At 40.5% G+C, this 22,149-nt stretch overlaps 1 pseudogene; it reads left to right on the forward strand.

Moving 5' to 3' along the window:
• Positions 1-20,288, forward strand: part of LOC134089322 (long-chain-fatty-acid--CoA ligase ACSBG2-like) — a 34,434-nt pseudogene extending 14,146 nt beyond the window's left edge.
• The last annotated feature ends 1,861 nt before the right edge of the window (positions 20,289-22,149 follow it).

Here is a 22,149-nt window from a genome sequence, read left to right on the forward strand (position 1 = left end):
AGCAAACAAGTCAACCTTTGGAAACTGGTAGACAGACTTGTTCATGCGCCCATGTGTGTCTGTGAGGATATGGTAAATGTAAATGTAAAACATTTAAAAAGTGTCATTGTTAATTCTTAACTTTAAATTGTGTAGTGTCAAAAGTAGCCCATGGAGTGTCTTGATATTGTCATTGTGTTTGATATTGCGTTTGAGTGTTGTGTCTTTATATTGACCCAGTTGCGGTAAAGAGGTGCCTGGTTGCAATACCAAGCTAGATAACCCTGATAAGGATGGAAATGGGGAGATATGCTTCTATGGACGACATGTGTTCATGGGCTATTTGAACATGCCTGAGAAGACAGAAGAGGCTTTGGACAATGAGGGCTGGCTACACTCTGGGGACCTGGGTAAACATGACAAAGATGGTTTCCTGTTCATCACAGGAAGAATTAAAGGTAAGTCAGACCATGACGTGAAAACACACCAGGCATGCAACTAAAAAATTCTGCTCGCGCTTTCGACTCTGCAGCAACAATTAGCTTATAATGTAACTGATGGAACTGGCTACACCAAACGTGATGGTGGCGCATAGGCTACCATACGTTCGAAAATAAAATAAAGTTTAGGGTTTCCACTAGGGCTGGGACTCGATTAAAAAAATTAATCTAATTAATTAGAGGTTTTGTAATTAATTAATCGAAATTAATCGCATTTTAAATCGCATATAAATATATAACCTGAGAACAGTGAGAAGCATTTTTTTTTTCACATGGATTTTTAGTAGGCTATAGCCTACTATTGGATAATGACTGAATACATAGGCCTAAGCTTAAGCAACAAAAATATTGTTTATTAATAAGTCCAACAGACCAGTGCAATTTTTGCCATAAAGTGTAGCAATACCATATTTAGAAATATTACATTTTCAGAAATTCAGGTAGCCTATAGATAGGTAGACCTTCTGTAAACTATAATACTGTGATATCCTGTTAATTGTGTGTCACCTGTTACCTTGAGTTGAGTTCATGAAATTGTTGTGTGTGTCCCTTTAAGGGTAACTGGGGGTGGAGTTTACGTGTGTGCGTGTGTGCTTGTATGCGGTTCTGAGTGTGAAGTTTCTTTTAGGTCTATGGAAGTTGGACATGGAATTAGGTGCGGTGGATTACTGTTATAAGCGTGAGTTGTGGCTGTAACAGCAACTCGGTTGCTATTTGTTTAATAAATAAAGCTCAGAGGTTTCCCTAAAGTGTCTGGAGTATCACAATACTTTGTCCACGCTAGATACCTGCGGTGATACGCGAATTCCTTGTTGCATAGGTTGCACACAACCATGCTCTTATCGACGCTTCCATCCGTTCGTTTTTTGTAACAACATTCCCATCCACGGGGCCAACCAACGCAGTCACATCAGCTTCTTTGTTCATGTTCACTGTGCCACTGTGGTTTGTTTTGTCTGAACTGACCGAACTCATTCGCGTTACTTGGTGCTCCAGTATAATCGGTCCGTCTGAAACTCATCCCGTGAGAAACGTTCCGCGGTGCAAAAATAAATATGCATACGATTAAAATGCGTCAATTTTTTTAACGCATTAAGGTTTGTGTAATTAATTAATCGTAATTAACGCGTTAAAGTCCCGGCTCTAGTTTCCACCCATTCCAGTTTTACCGGGGTTGACAATCTTTTTACAGTGGGCTTAATAGTCAATAGTTCAATTTACTAGCAGTGTTTTCTCCCTACTTGAATTAGCTTATGCATTGTGCTCACTGCGGTCGGTGTTTCTTATGTGTAGAATGCGCTATCATTGGCTCTGTAGGGACGTGGATAGCCTATCTAGCGTGTCTGTCTTGGCAGCTATTGTACTTCAGGTGGTAGAAGCAGTGAAGATTGAATAGTCTACCTAGCGTCAAATAGCCTACTCAACGTCTTTCGTTATCGTTAATATGGGTGACCAGGTGGAGGACGAAGATGACAGCACGTTCAGAAGACTGACAGGCCAGTAGGATAAGTTTCCTCTTATGAGAATACTTGAGATGTTTAAAATGATCAGGGCTATGCACAATTTTACTGCACAAAGGTCGATTCTGTCTTGTGGGTGTAATATCTAATGGACATTTTCACTTGTGAGCAAAGTGGTTGGTCGGGTCATCGATATGTCCAGGTTTTTTTTTTATCAGACATAAACCCTGTGGCTACCCTGAAATAACGGACCGCCTCACTTGTGAACCCGCTGCAGGGCCTGAATAATCACGTTTAATTTTAGGATTGAAAATAGTGCCCCCCTGAAAATCTCAAATGCCCCCTTTATCGCTGCACTCTGCAGCCGGGTCTGACACACACTGCCCTCCTTGTCTGAAATGGTCAGTCTATCAATTCCTCAGCTTGAGATAATGTGCAATAATGTTGTATTTAACAAGTATAATGGTTGAAAGACAATCCTGAAAACCTAAAGCTGGGCATACACTGTACGATTTTTGGCCCATTTTGTTACATGGGGTAACGAGAAGCGATTACCACCTCACGACCACCTCCCGATCGATCGGATGAAAATCAAACTTGTTTGAAATCCTGGTCGCCCCTTGTGAGGCTACGAGCCGATTTACCTCAACCTGTCACACTACACATGCGTGAACACAGATACGGATGACAAAACAAACAGTGTTTCCATAGTCCGCTTATTATAGCCTAAGTGACTTGGGCTTGATTTTGGGCGCGAAGTTACGAGTTGCACGCAGCGTCTAGGTTACACATACAGAGAGCATTTTGAACCTATGGGCGTATTCACACCAGGAAGGTCCGTTAGTTCACTTATTTGGTCCGGACCAATTTTTTTTTCTTTTTTTCTTCTTTAGTGCGGTTCGCTTTCACACCGTGATTAATTGCAACCGGACCAGAATTTATAAACAAAAGCACATGTGCTAAGGTCGTTCAACCATTGGCTGGTAAACGTGTAGGTGGGGTGAAGAATAGGAAACCAAAGTCAAAGGTGGCCCACGTAAATACTATGTTTGTGACTGTACTCGTTATTATCTTAGCAATATAGTTTATACAGTTACAGCTTTGCAGAAGTGCTTGAGCGTCAAGACCGTTTGATGCAAGTTTAACAATATCATGCTCGTAATTTTGCAACGACAAAGACATGCAACAAAACAGCTGAGAAGAGCTCTCATGTGTGTCCAACATGCTAACAGCAGGCCTACGGAAGACGGAACGGGTAGGAGATGCAAAATCAAATTATTGTTGGCAAAAAAGCGTTAGCCCACTGCTGCGTACAGCTGTTGTGCGTCACGGAGCTATCCTACATTTCCCATAATGCGCAAAAACTAGCCTAGGGGGGGGCTCGTCAAATCCAAAAAAGGTAGATTTCTGTAACTGGGTCGGATCGAGGTCGGTCTGCTTTCACATCATAAACGAACCGCACCAGGGTTCGATAGAAACCGCTCCGAGACCACCTCCTCAGCTGGGTCTCGGTCCGCTTGTTTGGTCCGCACTAGAGTTCGAGTGATTGTATTCACACCAGTCAAAAAGGTCCGAACCAAGCAAGAAACGAACTTGAGTTCGTTTTAATCGAACTAAACAAGGCAGGTGTGAATACCCCCTACGTCTCTGTGTCGACTCTACGCTGTAGGCCTAACTGTAGTCTTCTCTAACATGACCACCCCAGAAATGCAACAGGGGTTCAGGGAGGGGATGCTAACTTTTTGGGATTGCTTAGGGCTTATTTTCGCTTCTTATTTCTCCTCACGTGACCTGTCAACCCTAAAAGCAAGTAGACAACACAGAACCGCATGGCAGCACAGTGGATAAAGTTCCGGATAGAAGAGTCCGACGAGTTGTGTATGGACGTACAGTGTGAGCAGTCAGATCGCATCCGACCATCGGATCGTGTAGTGTGAGAACAGGAATCGTGAGCTGCCCCTGCGAATTCACTCGTACAGTATGAGCAGCAGCTGAATACCGCGATTGAAAAAAATCGCGCAGTGTATGCCCATCTTAAACGGTTAAAAAATCTGACTACCATGACATTTTGCTTTACAGAGATAATTATCACTGCTGGAGGAGAAAACATTCCTCCCGTGCCAATTGAAGATTTTGTAAAGGAGGAAATTCCAATCATTAGCAATGCAATGCTAATAGGTGACAAGAAAAAGTTCCTTTCCATGCTTCTCACAATGAAAGTAAGAGAGCTTTAAGGCTTGCTAGTCATATTTTTCCTCTTGATTTGTTTTTGTGTCAAAATATGATATTGTATTAACCCACTGCCATACACTTCCTCAGTGTGTCATGAATGATGAAGGAGAGCCTACAGACGAACTAAGCCCGTTAGTGATTGAGTTCTGTCAACAGCATGGTGTTAGTGCTACTAAAGTCTCAGAGATTGTCAGGAACAAGGAGCATGCTATTTACAAAGCCATTCAAGAGGGAATGGAACGTGTAAACAGTAAAGCCACTTCCAATGCTCAGAGGGTTCAGAAGTGGACTATTCTACTGCAAGACTTTTCTATACCAGGAGGAGAACTGGGTGGGTAAAAAGCTTTAAGATTCGACTGAGAACAAGAAGTCCGCACACCAGAATATGCTCCTCAGTTATTTTCAATGGTAAATCATCACGTGTCACATTCATGTTACACGAGGTGATTTGTCATAAAAAATAACTGAGGAGCATATCCTGGTGTGCAGACTTCTTGTTCTCTTTCCTGACATACGCTTGTCTGTCCAGCACCCAGTTTTTATTGCTTTTTGGATGTGCGTGCGGTACTCTTTTGCATTAAGATTTGCATGAAACATGTAAAAGCCATATTATTATATTCATGGATATAGAATGGGAATCTCATTATACCATTTACCTTAAAGGGGACATATCATGCAAAACTCACTTTTTGCGGGCCTTCGTGTTCATATTTAGGCCTCTACTGTTCTTATAAACACTCCAAGCGCGAAAAAAACCCATCCATCCGTTTTCTGTAGATCAGTAGAAAGACTTTGGTATCAAGAAAGTATGCTCTGAGCCATTTGGATGGCTCCCTTATTCTGATGTCATACTAAGGGAATTTGCATAGACCAACCCTAGCACCAGGGTCTAACATATGTGGTTGGATGCCAGCTCTGTTTTAGTCATTTTCACCTGTGAAAGGAGCAGCGTAATCAATACATGCAGCCGGAGGCGTGGCCAGCCCAGAAACGGCTCAATTTGGGAGAGAACAATTCTAACCTAGTTTAAAAAGAGGTATGATATGTCCCCTTTAAGGAATGGACTTATGCACTGATGGCTCTTTAGCACTGTTTTATTTTCAGTGGAGCTGGGTTGTAATCCCTTCGTCTGCTATATTCTGCTCCTTACATGTCCACTCTGACACTGAGGGCCGGATAAGCAAAGAAAGGGTTAATACCAAGTTTTTTCTATGCGCAGAAAGCGACATAACAAAACACTTCAGAAATCGTATTTAGCCTACATTTAAACACGTACTGCTTCTTTGCATCTTCCATCTCACTCTCTTTTTCTAAAGAAAAGCACACCACCAGAGAATTTAAAATATGCCTTGTCCGTACACAAAGGATTGTGGGTGTTTTCTGAGTGCCAGGGGTCCATCAATGCATAAATTCTCAGAATGAAGGACTCAGTACTTGATAGAATTTTAAAGCACTCTTGAAATTGGAACAATGCTTGGCGAGATTCGATTACGTAATGTCCTTGAAAAACTGACTTTGAAGGACCCGTCCTTGACTTTGAGAAACAGCCCCACTCTCCTCTTGATGAGGAAGCAATTTCTCAACTGCTTCAGTGAAGTTGTTCAACATCATGCCCTTTGGATCCTGTCCCTTCTACTCTTCTATAATCTATTATTGCACCTGCTATTCTACTGGCACTCACACATGTCGGTTAGCCTGAGGACGTCATTCAACCGATACAGGGCGGGGGGGATAGCTCTGCACTCATTGGATGGACCAAACCAAACAGAACAAGTTATTGCGCTGTCAGTATCTATCTTGTACTACAACACCTATAGCGAAATCTAAGACAAAGAAATATGTAGCCTAGCAGGGTAGGCCATATGGAAAACATTTCCCCTCCTTCGTTTTTTAAAATAATTCCTTCAAACTGTACAAACATGCAATCTCTAAACTCTAGAAAATGCTGGGTTATTTTTTCAACCAAACCGCTGGGTTGAGGCTGCTGGGTCATTTCATTGGGTTGTTTTAACTCGTATTGGGTCATTTCTGTAACCCAACTTGTTGGGTTGATAGTACAGCGCTGCTGGGTTGACCATTTAGGACTGTGCCCCTCCTCTCCCCCACCTGATGTGGAGCACACTGCCCAGCACCTGGGTGAATTTAACACAGCTGCATAGTTATTTGAGAGGTTGAAGAAAAAAATCGGTAGACATATTCTTTCAACCGTCCAGTCCAGCAGCTGCTGCCAACAAATGCAATGGAAATCAGGCGATTTTCGGAAGGTATGTATCTGTTTTTAACTTCTGCATTTTAAAAAGAAATCCAGACGGATTTTAAAAGTCCACCCAGAGACATACCCTTTGTGATATGAATGAATATTCTGCCTGACGATTTCATTCAGCCTCAAGCATGACAGCTATATTAGCTAGCAGTTAAGCTAAGTTAACATTAACTTACAATATCTGTTCATGTTAAATCTACACAAAGACAGACTCATAAAAAACACAGTTCTGTGTTCACTGGGTATGAACCGCTGAACAGAAACAAAACAACCTTTTACAACGAACTAAAATTAGCATAACAGCTGTAGGTAATGTTAGCAGACAAGTAACAAAATTATGCTTTGTGGTGCAGCTGAGGTTTATCAGCTAATGTTAGCTAGGCTACAGCGAAGTAGTCTCTGCCCAACACACGTAACTGACGGTAATAATCATGGCAAACAACATATAATATAACTAATTTAGGGTAGCTTCATGTTATAGCCATGTTACTTATTGGGTGTATTTTGGTAGTAGCGTTACAAACACCTTGGATCCACTGACTGAATAACGTGCTAACATTGGCTAGCTAACGTTAGCATCGCCACTACTGAAATTACGTTTATTAGCCTGCATCCAGCTCATCTCCAAACGCACGTTTTGTATGACCTGTATTAGGATTAAAACAACGCCATAATATTAGGTCTCCTGGTGGATTTTTAATGTTTGTCAACATCATTCATTGATAATGGTTCATGGAAGTCTTGATATAAAGCTCTGTAAATAACTGATTGATTCTTTTTTTTTCTTTGATTGACAGGGCTGACCCCCGAAACGGACCGTGGAATCTGCCTGCCTTCATGGAAGTAGCCTATCACAGACTGTTCAAAAATAAAGAAAAGTATAAAATAAATAATCATGTCTGTTTTATTTCATTGCATGGCTATTCTTGCCCATTTCTCATATAATATATTGTCTGTATCCAAGCTGTCAACAAAATGTGTGACTTTAAGTTTGGCTATTTAAGTGAAGTGTTTTAAAAATGAACCAGTGGATTTTTTTGGGATTTGGTTTCAAATATAACCCAAACATTATGTAAATTTAACTAAACATTCGTGTCAAAATAACCCAACACATTGGTTAAAATATCAACCCATCCGCTGGGTTAAATTTAATAACCCAATTTGCTGGGTTAAGATAACCCAATGCTGTGTTGGACCCCATTTTACTCAGCAGTTGGGTTGAAAATAACTAAATTTGGGTTGTTTTTAACCCAGCATTTTTTAGAGTGAATGAACAGCTGGGGAAGTGTGTCGTTTATCCAACAAGTAAACAGACATTTCAAACAAAGGGGAACAACATCATGCAAACATGCCGTTTTAACTTGGTGAAAGTGAAAGTTTTCCCTCATATCCACGTTTCCATAGCTAAACTAAACGAAAGGCCAAACTGCATGAAAAAATGATGTATTCATAGCCATAGCGTTTCTGTTGCAATCAAAATCAACATGGTCTCACACCCAACACGGTCTCACACCCAACTCGTCGAACGAGGACGCATGCAGAAGCATGCAGCCGTGAACGTCACTGCTGTTCATTTGTCAATCAACACAGAAATTTGACAAATTGACAATTTGATTGGTCCGAACAGATCTGTATCGCGAATAGAGCTCGACAGTCCCGCCCCTCCTCCGAGAGAGCTGATTGTCCGGATGTAAATTTCTCATTCATTTCTCCCATTGACGTCTGGAAAAATCTGTGTGTAAAGAGTTTTAGACCATGCCTTAGGCTAAACAGCTACGGCGTGACTCATACTTATACAACACATCATTTCAAGCAAAAAAGAAAAATGAAAAAAAAAAGGCAAAGGTACAAGACTGTGTACATATCTTTAACTCATTCACTGCCATTGACGTCTTTAAATGTCAATTTAGACGCATACCTTGACTGCCATTGCGTTTTTCAATGGGGAGGGCTCATGAGTGGGCTTGGGAACGATCTGGCAGAGTTTCAGGCTTGTAAACAGACTGTACTAGCGATCCGAACCGCTAGATGGCAGCAGTGCCATTTGGATGATTAGTATCTGCCTGTAGAGCCAACATGCAGAGACATGCAGCAAGCTAACATACTGAAGATTGACCACAGTGGATCTAGTTTGCACGTGGTCCAGCGAATAAGTAAGGGAGAACGGCCGACGAGGTGACCGGTTCGATGGAAATAATGGCTAGGTGGAGGTCTAGAACTCCGGCGACGTGTGAAGCACGGAGACGGAGTTACCTCCGCCGTGCCATTATTTCCATCGAACCGGTCGACCTCGAAGGCCGTTATCCCGCTTATCTCCCGTTTGTATCCATAACCTGTATATTTAGAACATAGTTTTATTCCACCGTTGCGTCCGTTAACATCGCTAAAACTGCCTTGACTGTGGGACTACTTTCCGCCACATATCAACTTTCTACTTGCAGGACAAAACTGCCGTTACTAGTTCTAAATGGATGGTTGCTATGGCCAAAAGCCAGTCGTTAGTTCTAAATGGCTGGTTGCTACGGCCAAAAGCCAGTCGTTAGTTCTATCTCTGCCGTTGTCAAGCGGGCATTTCCCAGGATTCTGATTAACTTTAACTTTGAAAGATCGCTACTTTTATAGCCTACATGGCATCCAACTAGCTACAATCCACCTCCGTCATATGCTACAATGTTACTATGGTTCTGCACGTCTGTATTTCAGCTTGGATGCAACGTGACAGTTCATTTAAACTTCGCAACGAGTTTGGCGAATTAATATTCAAGTGTGAAACGGGAACTACTTCGAAGGTAGCAGGTTATACGAAGTTAATGGCCACCCCATTAGCCAATCAGAGAAGAGAATTCCATTGTTGAGGGAGATAAATATCCTTACTGGTAGCACTTTATAATAACCATCCGTTATAAATGGTTAATTGATGCTTTATTTTGCAACTATAATTAAACATTTAATAACTTAATAATCATAAATTAATCATTTGTAGATAACAATCAATGATTACTAAACACATAACTTACACATACTTTACTATCAGCTTATGAAAAAAGAAACAATTTATTTATATATAACATACTAAAAGATATCTGTTTAGTGATAACTTTATTTCAGTTTATTTTATATTAGTAAGCTACATTATTATTGCAAATATCATATTATTAATAATGATTTATTGAGTTATTGTTAATGATTATAATGTTGATTGTAGGCCTTTACATAGCCATATACACAACACCTATGCATATTACATAGATCGATTAACTATTGAACTATAAATGGTGTTCTATGGATTAACAGCTAGTTAGAAAAACAATTACAATATCTGTTTTTCAGATGGCTATGATAAAGTTGGGCCTTAGTCTTTTATTTGTTAGTAAATCATTTGTTAACTATCTAAAAATGTCCATATCACTAGCCTAATGGATGGGAAATGATGGCATCAAACCTTTTTTGGATGGCTATTATAAAGTTGCATCTCAGTCTTTTACATGTTAATAAACAATTTGTAAATGATCTAAAAATGTCAATCAACAACTGGAGAGAAAACCATCTAACATAGGCTAATGTTTATTTGAAGTTTCACCAAAAAACTGTTTTGAAAGTTGACAAAACAAAATGATCAGGACAATTTGATAATGGAAAACATTAGCCTACATCAAAATGAACAATTTATTTTTACATTTCTTGGCAATGTGGTGGAGTAGGCTAGGCGACCCAGAGTGGACCATTGCGATCATTCCACTCAATTAAGGTGATCTGTAGCAAGTCAGCTATCCGATTCCTCCTCTTGAGATGTTCTCCTTGTAGGCTAACTCTGCCAGGCCCTCTCGTTGTGCTGTGTGGCAACCTGCAGCCTATCTGCATTGACGAATGCTTGACTGTGTCAGGTTCACGTACTCCTACCCAAGTGCAGGCAGTAGCTGACGATAGGCTCACCGCCATTCATCACTCAAAACTTATAAGGTCCCTGTTCTAATATTGTGGACGATGAGAGGTACCAGCTTGTCTTGTCCGTTATGGCACTAGAACAAACGACATCATCCCAAAGCATCCCAAAAACACGCACCTGTTTCCTTTTCAAGCCAGTTGCATTTAATCTTTCTAAATCAGTCTTCTCCTCTGCAACTATTTCATAAACTTCTTTAAATTCTTTTTACTTTCAATTAGTTGCACCTCCCTTGCTAAACCAGGCATTTTGATTCCATAAGGAAATATCATTTCTCTGCGTTTGTGCCATAAAATACACACCAGAACAGAAGTGCATTGGTAGCTGTGAAGCTAGCAGCAATGGATTGGAGGGAAACGTCAATATACAAAATACAAGCATTGACCGATGATATTGTCTTGCCATAATTTTATCAGCCTCCATTTACCATGGTTGGTTTCCAGTAATATGCTATGAATTATAAAATGTACAAATCATAAATCAACCTAGCAAGTTGCGACCCCAAAGAGAGGGATCTCAAACTCTTATTTTGAAGTCAATGAATTCAGGAAACTACGTCTGAGGGTGACTAAACTTTCTTTTTTCGTCAGGTTATGTTGTTGTTAACAAGTCGCTAGTGACATGATCTCGAAGTATGTGGACTTATAAGAAGAAAATAAGCATATAATTACATTTCATTGTCATTTATCTGAGACACGAAATATTAAAAAGAAAAAGTAGACATTTTACAAGGTCGGGGAAGATCAGGAAACTAGATGGTGAAACTAAATCGCCTGTAACCCTATCGACGACGATGGCGGTTGCAGAGGAGAAGACTTGTTAGCCTGAATGAATGGCTAGCCAGAAAACATAGCAATGGGTCGCCTACTCCACGACATTGCCAAGAAATGTAAACAGAAGTTGTCCATTTTGATTTGATTCATGATCATTGTTTTGTCAACTTTCATAAATGTTTTGGTGAAACTTCAAATAAACATTGTGTTCATAGATGGTTTGCATTCCAGTTATTGATTGCCATTTTTAGATCATTTACAAATTGTTTATTAACATGTAAAAGACTAAGATGCAACTTTATAATAGCCATCCAAATTATTCTCCAAAAAAGGTTTGATGCAAGTCATTTCCCATCAATGAATGATATTTACATTTTTAGATAGTTTGCAAATGATTTACTAACAAATAAAAGACTAAGGCCCAACTTTATCATAGCCATCTGAAAAACAGATATTGTAATTGTTTTTCTAACCAGCTGTTAATCCATAGAACATCATTAATAGTTCAATAGTTAATCGACCTATGTAATATGCATAGGCGTTGTGTATATGGCTATGGAAAGGCCTACAATCAACATTATAATCATTAACAATAACTCAATATATCACTATTAATAACATGATATTTGCAATAATAATGTAGCTTACTAATATAAAATAAACTGAAACCAAGTTATCACTAAACAGATATCTTTTAGTATGTTGTATATAAATAAATTGTTTCTTTTTTCATAAGCTGATAATAAAGTATGTGTAAGTTATGTGTTTAGTAATCATTGATTGTTATCTACAAATGATTAATTTATGATTATTAAGTTATTAAATGTTTAATTATAGTTGCAAAATAAAGCATCAATTAACCATCTATAACGGATGGTTATTATAAAGTGCTACCAACAACAACTTTGCTAGTGCTAGCTTGCTAAGTCTACCGTCCTGTTCAGAGTCTATAGCGACCATCATAGTCCCTAGCAACCTTGACAAGACTGATGAGATAACAGTGCAATTGTGGTTGACATACTACTGAAACGCTAACGTTAAAAAGTTGATTTTCACAAAAAGATCGTTTTCTCCAGGTGTTTTTAGCAAAACCAACCCATGTTCTACTGGCGATTACTAAAGACCGGAAAACGGTAGAAACAAACCGTTTTTTCCTGGTGAAAGAAGAGTGTCTACTCTTTCATTTGGTACCTTTGGTGTTTACATAGTCATAAAGCTCACCGTTCGGTGGATCTTGGAAAAACAGTCAAAATGCTGTAAAACGTCTGGCAGTATGGAGTGCTCTGCACTGCTACCTGTGGAATTGATACCTCTACTGAGAGACAGACCTCTGGCCTAGGGTGTGGCTCAGGGACTCTATAGCGCCACCTAGCGCACTGTCTGTTGTGGTTGACACATACATTCACGGAAATGAACCAAATTTGGTGGACATGTGTGTTGTATGAATCTGAACAAGTTTTACAATTGAACTACATAGTGAATCTTAAAAGAATTTGAGTTATGATTATGATTTTTGCACATCACGTATTTTGAAACACTTCTCCTAGACGGTTTATCAAAATCATGTCATATAAGCATTAATATGAAATTGAGGGGTTGCCCGAGAGGAATTGCGACCAGATTTTTGAATTTTGGAAGTATATTGAAATGGCGAGGGTTTGAATTATGGCGTTTTATTAAGAAACAGGAAGTTGGTGTTATAGGCAGAAAAAAGGTTATGAATTGGATGTAATTTGGCAGCTACATGTGGAATTGCTTCTGCTGGTCAGAGACAGAGCTCTGGCCTAAGGTGTGGCTTTGGGACTCTATAGCGCCACCTAGCAGCACGTTATCTGTTGTGGTTGACACAAACATTCACGAAAATGAACCAAATTTGGTGGACTTGTGTGTTATTGCTATGGCTAGTCAGAGACAGAGCTTTGGCCTAGGGTGTGGCGTAGGGACTCTATAGCGCCTAGTGCATTGTCTGTTGTGGTTGACACATACATTCACGAAAATGAACCAAACTTGGTGGGCTTGTGTGTTATTCCTATTGCTAGTCAGAGACAGAGCTCTGGCCTAGGGTGTGTCTTAGGAACTCTATAGCGCCACCTAGAGCGTTGTTTGTTGTGGGTGACACAAACATTCACAAAAAATGAACCAAATTTGGTGGGCTTGTGTGTTATTGCTGCTGCTAGTCAAAGACAGAGCTCTGGCCTCGGGTTTGGCTTAGGGACTCTATAGCGCATTGTCTGTTGTGGTTGACACGTACATTCACGAAAATTAACAAAATTTGGTGAGCATGTGTTTTGCTATAGCTATTCAGAGACAGAACTCTGGCCGAGGGTGTGGCTTAGGGACTCTATAGCGCCACCTAGTGTGTTTCCTGTTGTGGTTGACATATACATTCACGAAAATGAATAAAATTTGGTGAGCTTGTGTGTTATTACTGCCGGAAGTCAGAAACAGAGCTCTGGCCTAGAGTGTGGCTTAGGGACTCTATAGCGCCACCTATCGCATTGTCTGTTGTGGTTGATACATCCACGAAAATGAACCACATTTGGTGGGCATGTGTGTTATTACTACTGCTAGTCAGGGATAGAGCTCTGGCCTAGGGTGTGGTTTAGGGACTCTATAGCACCACCTAGCACATTGTCTATTATGGTTGACACATTCACGAAAATGAACCACATTTGGTGGGCATGAGTGTTATTGCTACAGCTAGTCAGGGATAGAGCTCTGGCCTAGGGTGTGGCTTAGAGACTCTATAGCGCCACCTAGCACATTGCCTATTATTGTTGACACATACATTCACAACAATTAGGTACACTTGTGTGTTATTGCTGCCACTAGTCATAGACAGAGCTCTTGCCTTGGGTGTGGCTTTGGGACTCTATAGCGCCACCTAGCTTGCTGTCTGTTGTGGTTGACACATACATTGATGGAAATTAACCAAATTTGGTGGGCATGTGTGTTGCTCATGCACATGCCCACCAACAAGTATGTGTTGCTTTGTTAGATTCCACCAAATGTCACGGGTCCGCACCGCAGGTGCTCGGGCCCGCCATCGCCGCTTGCGGCTATATTAAGTTTTGAAGTTCCAGCGAGACGATAGCTGGACGATAGGCACTGGAAAAGTTGAGACAGTTTATTTGGGATTGCCATGGCAACGGTGATCTCTACCAATCAAAGGCTCTGCTTTCACCAGTTTTACACGTTAGGGTGTTGGGTAGTGTAGTACTCTCTCGTTAAATCATGAATAAAACATTTTTTTCTCAAAACAAGGTTGATGCCCCATTAACTTTTGACATCTATATGAGCAGGTATAATCGCTTAGTCACATCGTAGCTGGTTTTATGGCTTATTCTCCAGTTGTCAATGGAGAAATTGTATTGGATTCTTACTTCCGGACAAGGCTGTGGGCGGGACTGTCGAGCTCTATAGTAGCAGCTAAAAGGAGAAGTGCCAGACCGAAGTTCCCTGCAGAAAAAGGATGTAGGCGGGGCTAAACTTCGGTCTGGCATCCAGGCTACATGTGGGTAACACTCAGTTCTGGAATACTTCCTTCTTCTTTTAACACTAGAAGCGCCAAGCGCCGGTCATTTGACCGCTGACGTGTATTCCTAGAAGCGCCGTGTGGGTTTGACCTAGATATACCTAGAACTGCCGGGCTGCGGTCATTTGACCGCAGCGATTACAAAAAAAAATAAATCTTTTCACTCGATTAAATTCCAGGACCCTACGTTCACGACTTTTCCTAAATACGCGTGTTTTGTCACCCAGAATTTTTACATGATCGAAAGCACACCGGTACAAGCTAGTTTAGAGATATTTTGCGCTCATTATGTGACAACACTAGGTTGTCTCGCGTTCGGCCATGTTTGTCCAGGCTGCTATTCTCTTTTCTCACAGCAGATGTCGCAAGGGTTTCCTGACAGTCGGGCATGAGAATAATATTTTACCATAAAACATATAGTTTATATATGTGCAATATGTATTATATGTGATTTATTTTAATAACTATTTTTCATTTACATGGCATAGTCTATGGAGGCGATTTACAGTGGTAAAATGCGAGTTTGTTTTGAAAATGTTGCGACGTTCTATTAGGCAGGCCTACATGTGTAAAACATATTTTCAGCTGAAATTCGTCCGTCGTAGCCTATTTATGTACGTAGGGCGCGTATGCTTACGTACATTCATAGTTGTATATCTTATCTTGTATTTGTATGGAGTGAGATAGCTGTCAATATATTCGTGTCATAGATTTGATGCAGGTTCGTATTTGTCTGTAGTCGTGCATAAAATAAATATTTGTGAGTTCTCAAATGAGTCCAGTCGTGCATAAAATATATTGTGTGTATTTTATCCATCAGAATACGGATGGGAAAAAAAACGAATTCAAAAATTACAAGTAGGCTACGAAATCAAACTTTACAGGCTTTCATTTCTGAGTACGACTTCGCACAAATGACTGAACTGTCAAAATACGTCATCGCCACACAACCACTCTCATTGTCGTTGGTGGATGTAAAGAGCAACACACGGCCCTCTTTTATACTCCAGATTTTGCTGAGAGCAAAACTGAGACATTACTTGTTTGCTGGAATTACTGAGTTACATCACTCTGATATTAGAACGGCAAGTGGCGCAGCGGTAACTTCCCTGACTGCGACGCAGAAGACCCGTGTTCACATCCTGGCAGGGACGGGATATTATAGTTCATTGACTGAATTCACTGACCGATTTTGAACGTCGACGAATAATTATTTTTTGTTAATGTTTTTTAATAACTCTCTGAAATTTGTTTACCATTAACGAAAAATAATTTCGCCAGCCAATAATTTTCTAAGCCAAATTGAGCCGCCATCTGACAAACTTTGGCTAAGCCAGTTAGACTTTTTGCATCTAAAAATAATTATAGCAGACACACGCGAAAAATAAACGCGAGCCTATAAACGATTCCCACTGGATACACCATATCAGTATTGTGCTCGTTGCTACGATAGGCTACACAGGACTCAGTTGCATGTTCTGTAGACATGAAGTGGCAACTAAAGCCATCATCAGCCATGAAAACTTCAGCCAGCCGTTATTCTCAAAGCAAATGGCTTCGGGGTCTATAGGCTACATAACACACATTGCAAACATAGCCTATTTGAAACCGATCATTCCCCCTCCCCCATAGCCTACACGTCTAACCAGTTCATGGAGGGGGTGGGGGTCGTTTTGCTACGTGTGGACATGATTTTAGGCTACAGACATCACTGTGGCATTGGCAAATGCCTCCCCACCCCCACTGCATGGCTGTAGGCTGGCTGTTTGTTGTTTACATGCAACTCGTGGAAGAATGCGCAATCATGTTTCATCGTAGGCCTATATGCGCGTTTTAGAATGTTCGAATTCGCCAGCGTGCGTGTAGCCTACGCCTAGTTGTGTGAATAGAAAAGAACAGAATATACTTTATTGATGCCTTGCTCAAAAGTACTTCTGCCATAGTCCACACAGGTCGGGGATCGAACCAGCAACTCTTGGGAGTAAGGGCTGAGGCTCTAACCAGTGGGCCACGGCTTTGTCCCTTCTTGACGTTAATCTGTGTCTCAATCCATAATCACGAATTCACATAGAAGTTAGCTTAAATTGTAGAAACAATAGACCTATAGCTGTTTTTCAGCAGACATCGAAACATAGCCTACACATTCGCAAAACGGAGAATATCTTTTTCACTCATCATTTTTAATTAGCCTAGGCTACTTTTCTCGCGCCTGCCTGCTCAGCATTTCTGCTCTCTCTATCTCCCTCCCTCCGAGGTAGACCCTAGATGCTTCTCCCTAAATGAATGAACATTAGCCGGCTTCAGACCATCGGGCCAGCTTGGGCCAGGCTAACTTCGGGCCAAACTGGTGCTAATAGCCCGGGTCCACAAGCCTCACCTTTGCGTTCAGACTGTCAGGCCATTAGCCTCTCCGCATTACACCTCGACACGCCCTCGCTTGTGAAAACGTCACCATTACCACACCTTTTCAAGCAGGATAAGCAGAAAGTCGCGTAGGCTTTCCTATGCTGTGCAGTCAGTCATGTATTGTCCATTTGTATGTCACTTAGGCTAATATTCATTTCTATACAAACCAAGACGGTGAATTCCTAAAGAAACGCATGGCACAGACATGTATCTAAATGAGTTATGTAACATAAATGACATTTTATGTCATTTTATGTCATTGTCTTAGAAAGTAGCCGCGGTAGCCTGTAAAATGCGGCATGAAATCCTGGCTACTGTGTAATTGAAACCAGACTAGGTTAGGCTCTTTGTTCGGTCCGGTCATTTTCGGCGGCGCGAACATAGCTACCTATTAAATGAATAGAAGTGTATTTGGGGAGTGAATTAGAACTAGCCACCCATTCATTTTAGAGCTTAGATTATCTGCCCAAACCCGAACTGCGGGTTACGGATCTCGAGATCCAACAGCACGGCGCTTCTAGTAGGTCGTCAAAGCGGTCAAATGACCGGGGCGCGGCGCTTCTAGGTATAAGTGGGTCAGAGGGGCGCGGCGCTTCTAGTGTTAAGTAAGCGAGGGTTATACCTTTGCTAAAGAAAAGTCAATTTAATCCAACTGATGTGAATAACTACAGACCTGTCTTACTGTATTGCTGAAATTGTTGGCACTCATGCTAAAGTTGACTAAAAAGAGGAATATAAAATCTTTTGGAAATTGATTTTAATGGCTTAAGTAATAAAATGAGGAAAAATCCAACATTTAAGGACATTTTCTTTGTTAATGAATAATGTATCATAAATAAATAATTGTTCTTCCCAAAATACTGGGGTAAAAAATATTGGCACCCCTGTGTAACCCTATGGGAATTTAACACATAGGGTTAACATAGCGGCAGGCAGGGTTTTTTAAAATTATTTTTAAAGGCCACTTATTTCATGGATTCAGGATACTATGCATCCTGATAAAGTTCCTTTAACCTTTGGAACTAAAATAGCCCCACATCATCACACACCCTTCACCATACCTAGAGATTGGCATGGGGTTTTGTTCGGTTTTGTTCTGTTTTCTTAACTTGATCCAATTATTCCAACGGTATCTCGTTTTTCAAAATCAGGCATACAGGTCAAAAGTTACATGCATCAACACAACGACCAAAATGCAAAAAAAAAACGCCTTGGCTAATTGCAGCGCCCCCTAGGGGTTAAACAGCATCAGATTTCTTGTGCATTCTCACAATGGAGTCTCGAGTCTGTGTGCCAAGTTCGGTTTCAATATGTGAAAGAGTTCCTGATACATGATCTATTTCCTGTCTGGCGGCTACGCCACTGATTTTGTTTGGCTGTAACGGGCAAATGCTTTCGATCAAAATCATCATCAAACATCTTTCTTTTAATTTGTGTGAGGCTTTGGACTGAAAATCAGGTACATATTTTTTTGCGAGAATTGGATACAATTTGTGACCTGCGCAAATGTCTATTAAATCCAATATGGCGGAAGAACAACAAGGGTCGGTGATGCCATCTTCAATTTCCGGCCAGACGTTCCAGAGTTAGACCGGTGGCGGTATCACAGAGACAGTTTCTAACTACAACCCATCATGATGCTGAACTACTCTTTCTCATACCCAATTTCATCAAGCTCACACTTCATCAGGGTTTTTCTGTATTTTTCCTCTCTTTTTACCTTTTTACCCTGCACCCCCCTACATGCGCGCACACACACACACACAGATAGACCTCTTCCCACACACACCCCATTACCCCTAACCCCCCTGCCACCAGACACAAACATCATACAGCCCTCCACACACAGACTTCCTCCCCCACACTCCCCATTACCCCCTTGTACATCCTCAGAATTTGGCCCCGAGTATGATACATGAGAGTGTTGCTAATTACAGTGTCCCAAGTGGTCAAAGGTTTAGTGTTTAGTGTGCGTTCTCAGGATGTGATCACGAGTCCATGAAAGCATTGCCGAGATATGAGGTTGAAGGTCAATTTTTTTTCTGTCCTTAGGATGGGTCCATATACCAAGTTTGGTTACTATATGTGAAAGCGTTGCTGAAATATGAGCCTACTTCCTGTTATTATAGTGCCCCCATAGTGGTCAAAAGTCATCAAATTTATTGAGCCTCCTCCTAATTCGGTCCTGAGGAAATTGATATCGAGTTCGGCCTCATCCAAGGATTCCAATTATATCTGATATTCAAAATTGGACATACTAGTAAATGGACTTATGCACTGATGGCTCTTTAGCACTGTTTTATTTTATATTTTATATTATATTTTATTTTATTTTTATAAGGAAAGGAGTCACAATAGGTGACTTGGCAGCTTTCTGCTTGGCCCCCAAATATAATAATAATAAAAACTCAGAAAAGAATAGTGTTAGTAATTTCATTGAGAAATTGACAATTTTCTCTATTATCTTTCAGGTCCCACATTGAAGCTGAAGAGGCCATATGTCTCTGAGAAACATCAGGGAGAAATCAATACATTTTACTCAGAAACATAAACGTCTCTAATGGGTGCACTTTCCATTAGGCCTTCAGTGGTTTATTTCCTTTCTATTAATGAGCCATATGATATGTGTCATGCTTTTCTGCATGTTGATTTGAAAAATGTCTTAGTTATTTTGCAAGCAAATTGATCTTCAGGGAATTGTGATTTACAGCTCTGGTGTTATTTCAGGATATTGATTATTGATATTGATTTGATATTGATTTCTTGATTAGAAAATATTTGTATACTAAAAAGTGTGTCTTTTGCAAAACTATGTGATGCTATATGATTGTGACAGTGTTTTTCTGTCTGGCATTTTAATTGTGAGCTATGGTGATTCTGGCAGGGACAAGCTCTACATTTACACTTCAATTAATTAACATTAGTTTAACAGTTAACTCAAATGATCACTGACACTATTGTTTTGAAGTGTGTTGACATCAATTTTCTTCAATTTCGAGACTATATAATATTTATTTTATTGGTCTGAGGTCAAATACTATTTAGGTATAGGCTATTTAGGAACTGTACATCTAACTTTTTTACTTCTGATATTCTGTATAATGTAGTATGCTGCAAAAAATCTTAGATGCAGTAATTTTATGTAATCCCAACCACTGCATGTAAAAATTCAAATAAACCTGATGCAAAATGTTGAATGTGTGTCCGCCTTGTCCTCACAGACCATAGGTCATTATGGGGCAATTGCTCTGTTGCTAGCTTAGACACTTTTCAGAGTTTAACATGGTTTTAAACTTCATTAAAGGTATACTATGCAACGTTTTTCAGTTAATCAATTCGTTCCATACTGTTATATATGATTAAATGAGTCATTACCGATCGAACAGTGTTTTTTTTGGCCGCTCTAGTGGTCTGTAGCGGTAAAACCACACTTGCAACTTCAGGAGACACCGGGCACGCACCCATGCTCTACTCCAGGAAGTGTCATGTAAAGTCTCATGAAAAGGCACGGCAGACTGACCGATTGAGGAGTTTTGTCAAATATACACGCTAAAGCTGTAGGGGAAGCTCTGCAGAGAAATATGCAAGCATAAAACGAGCGAAAATTAAAAGTGAAAGCGAAACCGGCGATGAAATCGCCAATCCTGCATAGTATACCTTTAACACCAAGAATGATAAGAACAATAACAATAAAGAATTATTGCTCTCATTAATATGACTGACACCAATCACACATAAACTATAATGATAACGATATGAAAAACAATATTGTTGGGGATCACTCTCGGAGCTATTTTGAAAATGATAAAGAGCTTACAGCCAATCAGAACCCATCACAATTTAGCCATCACATTCATTAAAGGTAGGGTAGAAGACATGGAGGTATTATAAGAACTGGGGAAAGTGAACAAGTCCCGCCCCCATTCATTTCAATGGGAATGCTAGGCTAGTGAAAATTGCCAAAATTGAACGATTTTTTCAGGCTTCAACATGGCGTTTCCAAGGGGCTTGTTTCCAGTGCCAGGGGCCTCATTTATAAAGGTGTGCGTAGATTCCACCCTAAAACAGTGCGTACGCACAAACCTTTCAATTTGCGTACGCAAAAAAATATTCTGATTTATAAAACCGTGCGGCGCACAAGTTTACGCAGGCGGCTGTTTATAAATACCAACCTGAGTTGAATTGTGCGTCATGTTTGCCTGTTTGTTTGCAAGATATCGGCGCTCTCGGAGTAGCCTACTTTTCTAGACTAGCAGCGCAAGTAGCCTCGCACTGTCGGGAGAGGCATTTAGGCTATATTACTATTATTAAGGAATATCAATATCAATATTACTAAACGTGATTTAATGAAAACGTTTGCAGTTTAGTTTAGACTTGGGCCTATTTGTCGGCAACCTTGGCTACAAACCTCATAGCCTATCATGTGAATGAATGATAGTGATCACAAAGGTAGTAACATAATAAAATGTTGAAGTGTTAAGATCTTTTCAATGCCCTCTGAGCTTTATTTTGTGATTTCAGCCATTAGATGTCGCTTATTTTCATGCGTGAAAAACTTTTCGTAAGCTTTACGGACAGTCCAAGGGATGCGTAGAATTGCGCATCTTTTCACGCATATATTTTCTTTATAAATCCCGACGTTGACGGTGAAAGGCGCGTATGCACATTTCAGCCCCGTTCACGGAACTTTTTAGTGTGTAGCAGTCTTTATAAATGAGGCCCCAGGTTACTGATTGACGTAAGGTACAGAAGGAGAGCTCGTGCCCACACTAAGCTCGTGCATGAGCTGAGAGTGGAACAGCCACCAATCAGCATGAGGAAAACGGCACCGGACATGATGTATTTCTGGAAAATGGCGACGAGGAAGTGCCTTGCTAATCGGCGAAGCTAATCAGTCAAATCCTGACCCCCTGGTAGAAGATCCGAGAAAACGATTCCAGCAATGCTGCATTTTGAAAATACACATGTCAAAAGTCCCAACCCCTTTCTTCAGACTTCCCCCGAAGTCACACCTCCAGAGTACAGGAACGTGCAATGCTTATGCACGAGCGGGAGTCC

Source organism: Sardina pilchardus, chromosome 8 (genome assembly GCF_963854185.1).
Source record: "Sardina pilchardus chromosome 8, fSarPil1.1, whole genome shotgun sequence".
Classification (NCBI taxonomy): domain Eukaryota; kingdom Metazoa; phylum Chordata; class Actinopteri; order Clupeiformes; family Clupeidae; genus Sardina; species Sardina pilchardus.